We start from the raw sequence: 12615 nt of genomic DNA on the forward strand, positions 1-12615 counted from the left end.
ACAGGGCTATAAGGTCATTCTCTCAAAAATTAAAAAAAGAAAATAGCGCGTTAGTCTCTGTACACTCACATGAGTTGGTGACTTATTTAGAGAATTGCCTCATGTAATTGTTCCAGGAGAATTGCTCAGGGGGGTTTAGAGGTGAAATAACCAAAATACGCGCTATGCCCGTGAACAGACTGGAAACGGTGACACGCTAGGCAGGAGCTCGTGACGTCATCAACTTATTTGCGATGGGTCAAGGCCTAGGTCTTAGAAAAAGAGATGGGTTAAGGCAAAATATATTAACTTTTTATATTAATTTATATATTTACCTGGAGAGGTAGGGTACGGTCGAGAAACTAAAAAATACGGGTCTCCTGGAAGTTTATTCGGGATTTCTACCAGGTCAGGTTCTCCATCACGGCCGACATTTCGATGAATTAGTCGTGCATCTTCATCAGGGCATGATGATGGATGACACTTTCTTCGAAACGTCGGAGAATGGAGAATATGACGCGGTAAAAATCCCAAATAACCTTCCACGATATAATACTCCAGGAAAGCCTGCGTTTGTTCTTTAATACGTGACTTCTTATTTTTCCAACTATAACAATCGACTCTAGAATAATATTGATGTTCAATCCTGTACACACGTTTATTTCCATGCTTTTTCGACCACACCTAGAATACACAGCGAACATATGGGATCTAGCGAAGAAGGGTCATTCTCCCATAATCGTTCAAAATTATGTCCATGGGCTGCCATAAATAAACCAAAACTGTTAAATCAAAACTAAACTGGCATATTAGTTTATGTACCATTTGACTAATTTTAGCGACAAATTAGTAAAGAAAAAATTATATTCCCCAAATTTAATGTCCACAGACTATGATTCGTCATGTTCGTGGACAGTCCCACATAGATTTTTAAAGAGGTGTTTATTATATTACTATCACACACTACTAAAATCAGAATATATAAAACAATCATAAGACCCGTACTGTTATATGGAAGTGAAACTTGGAAACTGGATAAAAAGGAAGAAAGAAAATTAATTGTTTTTGAAAATAAGATCCTTAGGAAAATATATGGACCAATCTCTGAAGGAGGAGAGTGGAGGAGAAAACACAATAGAGAATTAAGAGAGCTATACAAGGATCCAGATGTAGTGTGCGAGTTTAAATGTAGAAGAATTAGATGGGCTGGGCACATTTTGAGAAGAGAGGACACTAATCATTTAAAACAAGTTATAATGAGGAATCCTGAAGGAAGAAGGCCAAGAGGAAGACCAAGGCGAAGGTGGTGGGACCAAGTGAAGGTAGACCTGGAGCGATTAGGAGCGACCGAGGAGGACGCAGGAAATAGAGATAGATGGAAGAGGATTGTTGGTGCGGCCAAATATCTACTTAGATATGTATGGCCCTGGGAGTAAGAGTAAGTAAGTTTATTATATTAACAACATTTACTTAATAATTTATAATAAAAACTATCGTTAAAATATTTACAACAATACAAACATTCAAAAATAGTCTTTTTGGGTTACCATTATTTCATAATACTTATTATGAAATAAAATAATCATTTGTCCAACCCAAAAAAACAATGTCCGTGGGCACACAGGAAAAAGGGGAAAATATTCATAGGAGATGGTGGCAGCCCTGAACAACCTGTGTGTAGAGAAGAAGATTGTCAGCTATATTAGTTGTGATGAGTTTATACTCGGTTTAATGAATGTTTCAACGGTGTAAGAAATTTTTTACTCAGTTTTTGAAAGAGCCAAGATCATCAGTCATGTCCGTGGACAAATAAATTAGTGAAAGTAAAATCTTTTTCTAATTACAATTGATATGCCTTTTACAGCTATAATATGCAAGTTAAATGTGGTGAGGACAGCGTCCTAACTCATTGTCAGTCCCAACTATAACTTAATTTAGAGGAAATTTTCATTTCCTTGGATATCATGTCCGTGGACTACATGTCCATGGGCATCATGTTCGTGAACTCTACAGTCCATGGACATGACACATGGCAACGGACATGATGAAACACTATGGCTACTTACAGAATGTCGAATGATAAATAAAACAAATTTTTTCTCGTGAGTAAAACAATATTCCTCTTATATATATTTTTTTATATCACGAGATGTGGGTCAAATGTAAATATTATTTATTTTTTCAAACTTTGCCTACGTTTCGGACATTATATTTGTCCATCCTCAGGGCTATAAAAATGATAATGTATAATACAAAATTAGTTAAATACAGGCAATTTTACAGTTGTTATACATTAAAATACATGGAAATACATATTCAAAATTTACCTTTAAGTCTGATGTTGTTTTTATTTATTTACAATTTGGTTGCTTGGATTTCTTTCTTTGTTGGTTATGTCATTTATTAAATTATGATAAATTTTGCTAAGGTAATTAATGTCTGTTCTTTTATTGCAGCTTTTTTTATTTCTGGATATGTGGTACATTTCTTTGAATAATCTTTTTGATAAAACTGGTTCTGTATCTAAAATTTTGGCCTCTTCGAAACGAAATGAGTGACTGTTTGTAATTGCATGATTATTTGTGCATTAGCAGATCATGCAATTACAAACAGTCACTCATTTCGTTTCGAAGAGGCCAAAATTTTAGATACAGAACCAGTTTTATCAAAAAGATTATTCAAAGAAATGTACCACATATCCAGAAATAAAAAAAGCTGCAATAAAAGAACAGACATTAATTCATCATCATCATCATCATCAGTGATTACTGTCCTTAGACAGGTTTCCACTGGACTTCTCTCCATCTTTCTCTATCCTGAGCATCCTCCTTTAGGTCTTTGTATTTTCTTCCTCTTCTTATATCATCCAACATTCCCATCCTCCTTCTTCCTCTTCCTCTCTTTCCTTCTATCTTCCCTTCTATTATTCTCCGTTCCAAACAATTCCTTCTTAATATATGCCCTAACCAACTTGCCTTCCTCTTATGAATCATATGTATTAATTTTCTTTCCTCGCCTATTCTTCTTAGAACTTCCTCATTCTTCACTCTGTCAGTCCACTTCACTTTCAACATTCGTCTCCAAACCCACATTTCAAAACTTTCTAAATATCTCTCCTCCTTCTTTTTAACAGTCCATGATTCACATCCGTACAACACTACACTCCACACAAAACATTTCATAAACCTCTTCCTCATCTCCATTGGAATTCTTTTTGCTGTTAACAATGCTTTTACCTTTCCATACGCTCCTTTACCTATTGATATCCTTCTTCTTATTTCCTCAGTACAACTTCCATTCCATCTTACCAGACTTCCCAAATATTGGAAAGTCTGTACTTGCTGTATGATATTTCCTTCTAAGGATATACAAACACAACCTTCTTTTCTGCTGATTCTCATCACCTTGATTTTATTTATGTTTAAGTTCATTCCAAATTCCCTCCCCACATCCATTATATCATCCATCACTTGTTGTAAATCTTCTTCGCTTTCTGCCAGCACTGCCTGATCATCTGCATATTTAATTGTTTTTATTCTTTCTCCTCCTATTAGACCTCCTCTAGCTTTTTCTAAAGCTTTCTCCATCATTTTTTCTGCATAAACATTGAAGAGCTCTGGAGAAAGGCAGCACCCTTGCCTCACTCCTCTTCCTATGCCAATTTCTTCTGTTTCATCATCTCCAATTTTTATAACTACTACCTGCCTACAATACATCTCCTTTATTAATCTCCTATCTTTCCAATCAATGCCAATGTCTTTCAAAATTTTCAATAACACATTCCAATTAACCTTATCAAATGCCTTTTCCCAATCAATAAAGCAAATGTACAAATCTCTATTCACTTCCATCATTCTTTCTCCTATCATCCTCAAGCATCCTATTGCATCACGAGTCCCTTTACCCTTTCTAAATCCAAATTGATCTTCTCCCATATTTTCTTTAATTCTTCCTTCGATTCTTTTTAATATAATCCTTGTAATTACTTTGGTAACATGGCATATAAGACTAATTGTCCTATAGTCTTTACATTCTTTGGCATTACATTTCTTTGGTATTGGTATTAGAATAGTTTTAAGTAGATCATCAGGCCAGCTCCCGGTATCATATATCCTATTGATTAAATTTGTTAATCGACTCATTGCACTGTTACCTAGGTTCTTTAATGCTTCTGATGGTATTCTATCGCATCCCATTGCTTTCCTTTCCTTGAGATCCTTGATTGCCTTTTCCACTTCTCTTCTCAGTATGTTTGGTCCTCTATTCACCTCTTCACATTCCCATTCCTCTTCCAGCTCCATCTCAGAATGATCATCTTTACTATCATATAGTTCTTTCACATATTCTTTCCATATGTTTTTGTTTTCCTCAACACCTGTTGTTATCTTTCCGTATTTATTTAACATTCCTTGTTTACTTATTTTCTTTGGCTCTCTTTTTGTGAACTTTTTAGCTGTTTTATACATTTCTTCCAATCTCCCTTGTTCTTCTAGGACTTCCATCTTTTCGCATTCTCTCTCCATCCACTCCTCTCTTGCCTTATCAGTTAATCTTCGTAGTTCATTGTTAAGTTTCCTATATTGCCCTTTTCCTTCTTCAGTGTGAACATTTTTCCACTTTCTCCTTTCCTCCATTTTATCTATCATGCTCTGAGTGATCCATTCCTTCCTATTTCTTTCCTTTTGTACAACACCAACTTCCTCTTCTAAGACTTCCCATATTACATCCCTAATGTTATTCCATTCCTCTGATACCTCATTACTTTGTCTTACATCTTCCAATTTTTCTCAACATTTTTAATATATGCTTCATTCTTCTCATTTTTCAGCTTTATTACATCCCATTTCCTTATCAACCTCCCTTTCTTAACAAGCTTCAGTCGTGTTCTTATATCAGTAACTAGAAGATTGTGGTCAGAGTCAGCATCTGCTCCTGGGTAGGTTTTTGCCATTTTAACACTATTCTTAAACCTTTGATTGACAATAATAAAATCTATCTGATATCTCCAGAGGAAAACAAATTACCTTACAGGAATATTAATTACCTTAGCAAAATTTATCATAATTTAATAAATGACATAACCAACAAAGAAAGAAATCCAAGCAACCAAATTGTAAATAAATAAAAACAACATCAGACTTAAAGGTAAATTTTGAATATGTATTTCCATGTATTTTAATGTATAACAACTGTAAAATTGCCTGTATTTAACTAATTTTGTATCATACATTATCATTTTTATAGCCCTGAGGATGGACAAATATAATGTCCGAAACGTAGGCAAAGTTTGAAAAAATAAATAATATTTACATTTGACCCACATCTCGTGATATGAAAAAAAATATATATAATAAGGGGTCGTGAAGTATAAAGTTTGAATATTCCTCTTCTGCTATGTCCGTGGACATAAATATCAGGTCCGTAGGCAACACAAAAATAAATAAAAATACAGTGTGAATAATACTAACAATATGATGATATAATATTTTTTGGAGTTTAGGTCATTTTTAAAATAAGTTTCAGCCAACGTTTCGATTTATTTTTAAATCATCATCTGAGCTATGTAAGAAAAAATATGAACAATATAAAATACAAAGATTAAAACGATACACAATATTTATACATAAAAAAGGTACAATCGGGTTTTTATACAATAATATAATTTAAATCTTGTATAAGCAAAAATTATTTTTTTTTTAATTTTGCCTGTAGGAATTGTACGTTTTTTGGAGATTGACCCAGAAAGACTTCCTCCGTACACTTATTAAAATACATAAGAAAGCTGCGCTATCGGTCAAAAACGGCTATGGGCGTACAGAAAGCGTTACACAGATGTAGAACGAATTAGGTTTGGAGCAGTTAGAGACTCGTAGGCTGCGCATTAGGTTTAGATTGCTTGAACAATTGAGAATAGATACTTTTAAAAGATACACGGAGAATACCATATTAGGACCCTGTTATATTTCCAGGTCCGAAGGAAACGGTAAATTAAGATTATTTTGCCTAACGGAATCGTAATGGGAATGCGTTTTTACCGCGAATAATAGATGAATTCAGTAAATTCTAGGCGGAGCTTATATATGCGCATTTCCTTTATATTTGTTAACGGGTGGTGTTCTAACATCCCCCGCCACACCCCTATTGAGGCGGGTTGCAGGGTAGTACGTAGATGTAGATGTTTTCAACTGAGTAAAAACTTCTTGACCTAGAGTCTGAAGAAGGATCGCTGTTTGCAGAATCGGTTGAAACTTTCAATTGACAATTTATCAATACCAAAGACCACCTATAGTTACAAATAGCTTCGTGAGATTTGGGAAGGAAGAATATCTGCCATCATAGAAGCGTCGCGTAGCAGGAGTGAGGTACCACAAATTTAACCTGAAATTTACAGCTCGCAGTGGAAAAGAAGATTACCCAAAAAGTTTTAATTCGTTTGAAATCTGTTTGACGCTTTCTGTACGCAAATAGTTGTTTTTGATCAATCTTACAGTTTTCCTTTGTATTATATTAAGTTTACGGATGAAATATTTCTGCGCTGAATCCATTGTGATCGCTGAATATTCAAAGTGTGGCCGGACGATTGCGGATTACCCTAAATGCTCCATAAATTTCTCATTAAATTGCATCAATCACTCGGTGATTCCATCAGAAAGTTAGGTTTAATAGGTTAGGGTAGAGTTTACCCCTAACTAAGCCACAGGCGTGTGAATTTCATATATCGAAGTTAGGAAGGCCATTTATTTTCCCCGTCTCACTGCACACTCTTGGATGCCTAAGGGCTTCAAATCAGGGCCTTTAGAACAACAGCCAAGCGCTTTATGTATTAGGCTACTATGCTACCCCTGAATAACGTGCATCCACAATTTTACCTCTCCCTTTACACACCCAAGGACGTTACAGGTATGCAGGTCATGGAACATAAAACCGATTTCTTCGACCGACCGGAGCCACCCGAAAATCTGCGGAGTTAAGGGTGTTGGACCGCTCGCTGTTGCATCATGGGAAAGAGAGGGCGACTGTGTGAGATATCCCCTGAGAGAGAGGGAAAGTGTGAGATGCGGAGGGGGATGTGTAGATGGGCCGCTTTCTGCCTTCCTGCCCCTCCCGCCCCCTGCCCCCTACAGCCTCCGACGAAGACGAGTCGATAAAATGCGTGAGGCTAAAGGGAGAAGGGAGGGGTGGGTATATACTGTGCGTAAGGGTAGGGACCAGCCCACTCGGGTCTGGAGAGCAAAAGCGGAAACGAATGGAAGTAGCACTGCGAATGCGAGAACAAAATTCGAAACAAATGAAGCTAGCACTGCGATAGCGAAAGGTCGAAGCAAATGAAGCTAGTAGTGCGAGTGCCAGAACGAAAAGTCGAAACAAATGAAGCTAGCAGTCCGAGTACGAGAACGAAAAGTCGAAACAATTGAAGCTAGTGGTGCGCGTGCCAGAACGAGAAGTCGAAACGATTGAAGCTAGTAGTGCGAGTGCGAGAACGAAAAGTCGAAACAATTGAAGTGCTGGAGCGAAAACTGGAAACAAATGAAGCTACTACTTACTACTATTTTATGTATTTATTTATTTACAGGTTAACCCATAACCATATATCCTTGCATTATACTTCACATGTGATGGAAAACAATAAACATACAGAGAGTATAAACCAATTAAAATCGTTGTATACAGGATTTCACGATAAAATTCGCCACAAATAACTATAACATTTAGATGAAGACATGGAGAAATCAAAACTTGTTCCGAGTTAAGGAAATCTAAGCTTTTCTAGTAAAATAATAAGAGCAATATTTACTGTCTTTAATACGTAAATATTCTTAATTTTTTTGACATATTCTCTCGATGGATCCTAGATTCTTAAAGGCTTCACGGACAGTTATAACTAGTTTTAGCTTTACCTCATCATTCTGGATAGCTGGGAATTGAAGGCATAATTTGCTCTATGTTAATTGAAAACAAGCAGGTGAGGATTTTTATAGTTACTACGGGATCCATTAAAATTTACTAATAGAGGAGATAGGAGCAACCTAAATAGGAATTGATAGTTTTGTAGAGGAATAGCATTGTTGGAGGATCGTCTGTCGTGCAAGGTTATTCAAATTGACAAGTGATTGAAGATATGAAGTGTTTTAATCAGGCAGTGAGATTCGTAAATCGTAATTATTTAATTGAGAAATTTATTTTGGACACGTTCAAGCCGGATTGAGTCGATATTATAATAAGGTGACCAGTTAACAATATATTCTTATTTGGAAGGTAGCAAAGCGATATATCTACTGTTCTTATCGCATGAATCCTGTTAAAATTTGGACAGATTCTCATAATGAATCCTACATTCTTTAAATTTTTACCGACAGTTCGGTCTAGCTTTAGTTTTAGCACATGAAAATATTAACATTCTTTTACTTCTTAATTTCCAGGATTTCAATTTTCCCAGGTAGTCACGTCGTAAGTGTTATCTGGCACAATTCTACAACGAAGGCAGCGCTGAGTTACGATGGTAACTTTTAGACGTGTAAACGCGCCGTGGTTCCGATAGAGGTCGGTACGTTCGTAATGTGAACGGGGTATGAAGCCAGTATTGCGAGAACGAGTAGTCGAAACAAATGAAGCTAGTATTGTGAGTGCGAGAGCAAAAAGTCGAAGCAAATGAAGCCAGTTGTGCGATCGCGAGAGCGAAGAGTCGAAACAAATGAGGCTAGCACTGCGAGAGCATGAACGAAAATTCGAAACAGCGAGCCTTGTCCAAGTCTATTTTATTCATTGAATTCAACTTTATCTTTTGTATTTCGTACTTCGTTGCGGTTTCTGATTGTATTAATTTATATGTTAATGTATGCTTAACTAGGTTGATGTTTTAAATTGTTTATTGTTTGTTAAGAAGGACGTTGCTATGTGTTTTTACGAAAAAGTAGGAGATTGTTTAAAAAAGTTTAAGAGAGAAGACGTGTAATAAAGAGGGGCATATCGAGATTTCAAGGCAGTTTATATAATTTTAGGGATTCCCATGTCTCAAATCGAAACCAATGATGCTAGTAATGCGAGTGCACGCCATACCGAGCTATTTCACAAAATTGGGTGGAACTGCTGATTGCCTGAAATGAAATTTAGAAGTAAACGTCCTACAGCCGAAGAAATTGAAGTCTCTGGAACCGGTATTTCGGTAGGCATGGCAACCATCATCGGGGAGGAGAATGTTTTAACATGTCTCAAAACGTGGTAAGACATATTTTACTCCCCTGAGGATGGTTGCCTAGCCAACCTACAAACCTGTTTCGGAGGTTTCGATGGAAGTGAGGCATGGACAATGACAGCCGGGGATAAATATTTGGTTGAGGTCTTCGAAATGTGGTGCTACAGAAGAATGATGAGAATCCGAGGGATCCACCTAGTAAGTACTGAGGAAGTCTTAAGAAGAGTAGGAGAGAAGAGAAGCCTCATGAAAGCCTTGACAAGAAGATGGAACAACCTTATAGGCCACATCTTGAGACATGATGGCCTAATGAAGAACATCGTCGAGGGACAAGTAGATGGCGAAAGCGGAAAAGGAAGGCCTCGAACAAAATACAGGGTATCTCATTTATCTTGACCACACGAAGTAACTTTATGTCCAAGATGCAAATTCAAAATGTGTCAAACAAAAGTTCATTAGCCGTCAGGGAGCATTTATCAGCATGACAGCCTTCCTTGTAGCTCTGTTATTTACATAGATATGAACAGCGGTATGTCTATTTTAAATGGAGGAAATGAATTGCCGAATAAAAAATAAATGGTGCCATTTACGAAAGAAATACTGCTGTTCATATATTTGTAAATAACAAAGCTACAAGGAAGGAAATCATGCTAATTAATGTCCCCCTGACGGCTAATGGACATTTGCTTGACAAATTTTTGAATTTACATCTGGACACAAAGTTATTTCGGGTGGTCAAGATAAATGGGACACCCTGTATATGGAAAAGGCAAAGAAAGATGTGCAGGGAAAGAAATACGTAGGTGTGAAAAGATTAGCTGATAGGAGAATTGAGTGGAGAGCTGCGTCAAACCATTCTTTTGGTTGTTGACCACTGATGATGATGAGTTTATTTCAAGGCAGAAAAGTCGTGAGAGGGCAATTCGGTGCCCAATCTAAGTGGGGAGGCGAAGGTAATGGCCTGTGTAAACACATGATGCAAGCGATGTGAGTGTTCTTTCGTGGACCTTGTTTTAATACAAGGAGACGAAATATATAGGACTATGTCTCCATTATTTCGGTGCTACAGCGTACTGTACCGCGTCGGTTGTTTCTTGATGACAACAGTTTCGCTGTCTTTGGCTGTGGGCATGGAAGAATGGACAATATTCATGGATTCTTCGGCCAATGAATACTGGTTCCATTACTTGGTAACAGCCTTAAAATATACAACCTTTTTTACGCTATCACTTAAAATCTAATACCTGGAAATGTAAGTCAACTATAATAGGGCAGTATTAAAATAGTGAAAAACGACTTTAAATTTAACACCGGCAGTAACTTAAATATTGTTCGAAAGAAAATATTTTAAGAAAAATAAAGACACACATTTCATTATTGAGTGGAGTGAGTTCCTCATTTCCAATCCTCGCTAGTTTAGGAGTTCCGACTGCTTGTTAGTGTGAAAAATAATACTTTCACCTCGCCTCGTGCACAGCCTCCTCGAATATTTCGAATTTTTTCGTGAATCTCCGCCTTTGGTGTGTGCAGCGTGCGTCTCCGTGATAATCTCAGTAGCAACCGCACCACGTTGCCGCACCACCTTCACACCTTCGTCACAGTGGCGTCCGCTCCCTCTTTTGCACTTACCTATTCCCCTGCCGCTTCCGTCTCTTGCCGCTGCGCGGCGCTCCTAGCGGGTAGGGGTAGGGGAAGGACTACCCCTCCGTTGCTATGGTGACGAGGGAGGAGTGGGGAGGAGGGAGAACGAGACCTTGCACCCTTTCCAATTGTTCTCACGCTCCCATCACGAGCAGACTGTATTCATATCATGCAAATGCAACACAAGAAGTATTCCACAAGTATAACTCGAATTGTGCAACATGCTATAAGAGTCAATATGTCACAAATTTTATGACCTTTCTTGAATCCGAAGTGACGATTATGTAGGAATTAATTCATTGCATGTTCCGGTTTGCCGCCAACTAAGTTTGAAAATTATGTGTCTGGAAGGAGCATCTCCGTAGGCATCCTAAACCATTGATAGGGTCTATGTCGCGGTTTTCACGAGTTTAACGAATAGTTTGATGGCGAGGCGCTGATTCAGATTTTTTCCATCTTAAATTGCTACCGTATTTCTTAGCATAGATTCACGGAAATCGAGGTTCTCTCTCTCTGCTTGTTTGAAGGTGACTGGAAAGAAAAGGTTTGTCGAAAGGTTCCACATTATCACGCCAAAGTGATCCGATCCCTTTCCAAATATCCGTTCGCGCTCCAGGTATTAGATCGTACTGATTTTTGATCCAACCGTGTATGACCTTATTTTAATACAAGGAGACTAAATATATAGGACTATATCTCGATTATTTCGGTGCTACCGCGTCGGTTGTTCCTTGATGACAGCTTATTCGCTGGCACTGCGGCCAGCGTCTTCAGGTCGAAAATGCCGGTCCACGATTTTTGTCCTCATTATATACGAGCTCAGTCCCACCAGTTGTGGCTGCTGCTCTATCATTGGTCCGTTTGATTAGTCTCCTCCAATTGGCATCCAAGTGGTAGCCATCGTCCCTATTATAAGTGTCCGTCCGGGCTATTTCAATTGCTTCTCGGATGAGTCTTATAATATCTGCCTTCTTTTACTATTACCCTGGCTTCGTCAAATTTAATGTCATGTCACTGGGTCCAGGCATGCTCCTATATGACCGACAGCTGGAATTGCCTATTCTTCGTGGTCCTTCGGTGTTCTTGTATTCGTACCTTCAGTGAACGACAAGTCTCACCACAAGAGCAAGGCACATTGTACACACCTTCATGAAGGTCATGCTGGATTATGTCTTTGGCTGTGGACATGCAAGAATGGAGATTTTGGAACCTCGACACAGCGGGAACCTACGTAATCACATTATATAGAACTATATGTTCCGGTTAGCAGCTAACTGAACTTGAAAATGCATTCATTGTAAGCAGTCACTTTCAAAAGTTTTAGTACAAAGTTTGTGGCGCCACTTCTGCTCCCATACTACTTTTGTTGTCATTAACTACGCACCGCAAATATTTCGTTTCCGCTTGAAGATATATGCACTCAGAGGGAGAAATTACTCGCCAATTTATCATTATGTTTCGATTTATGTTAGCTTTAATGAGTATTTCGTGTGAATTTACTGCGTACTTGCCCCGATTTTCTCTGTTGGCTTGCATTTTGTATGATGTTTATTTCTCTATGCTTATGTTCTATTTTAGATCTTACCTTTAAATTGAAAACCGTTTCAAGCCGATACGTCGTTTTTCCCGTAGTCCGGCTCATATCCCGCTGACTTTGACCGATGTGTTGGTTATCAAGGGGACTGCATAGAGGAGGCCCAATTTCATCCCTGTGAAGGCTGATTTTCTATTGCCAATTCGGTCGCATTTTAATCGGTTTTCAAAAATTTCCGCGGCGCGGGATTGCGTGCAATGCGATTTGC

The sequence above is a fragment of the Ischnura elegans genome, chromosome 11, assembly GCF_921293095.1.
Source record: "Ischnura elegans chromosome 11, ioIscEleg1.1, whole genome shotgun sequence".
Lineage (NCBI taxonomy): Eukaryota > Metazoa > Arthropoda > Insecta > Odonata > Coenagrionidae > Ischnura > Ischnura elegans.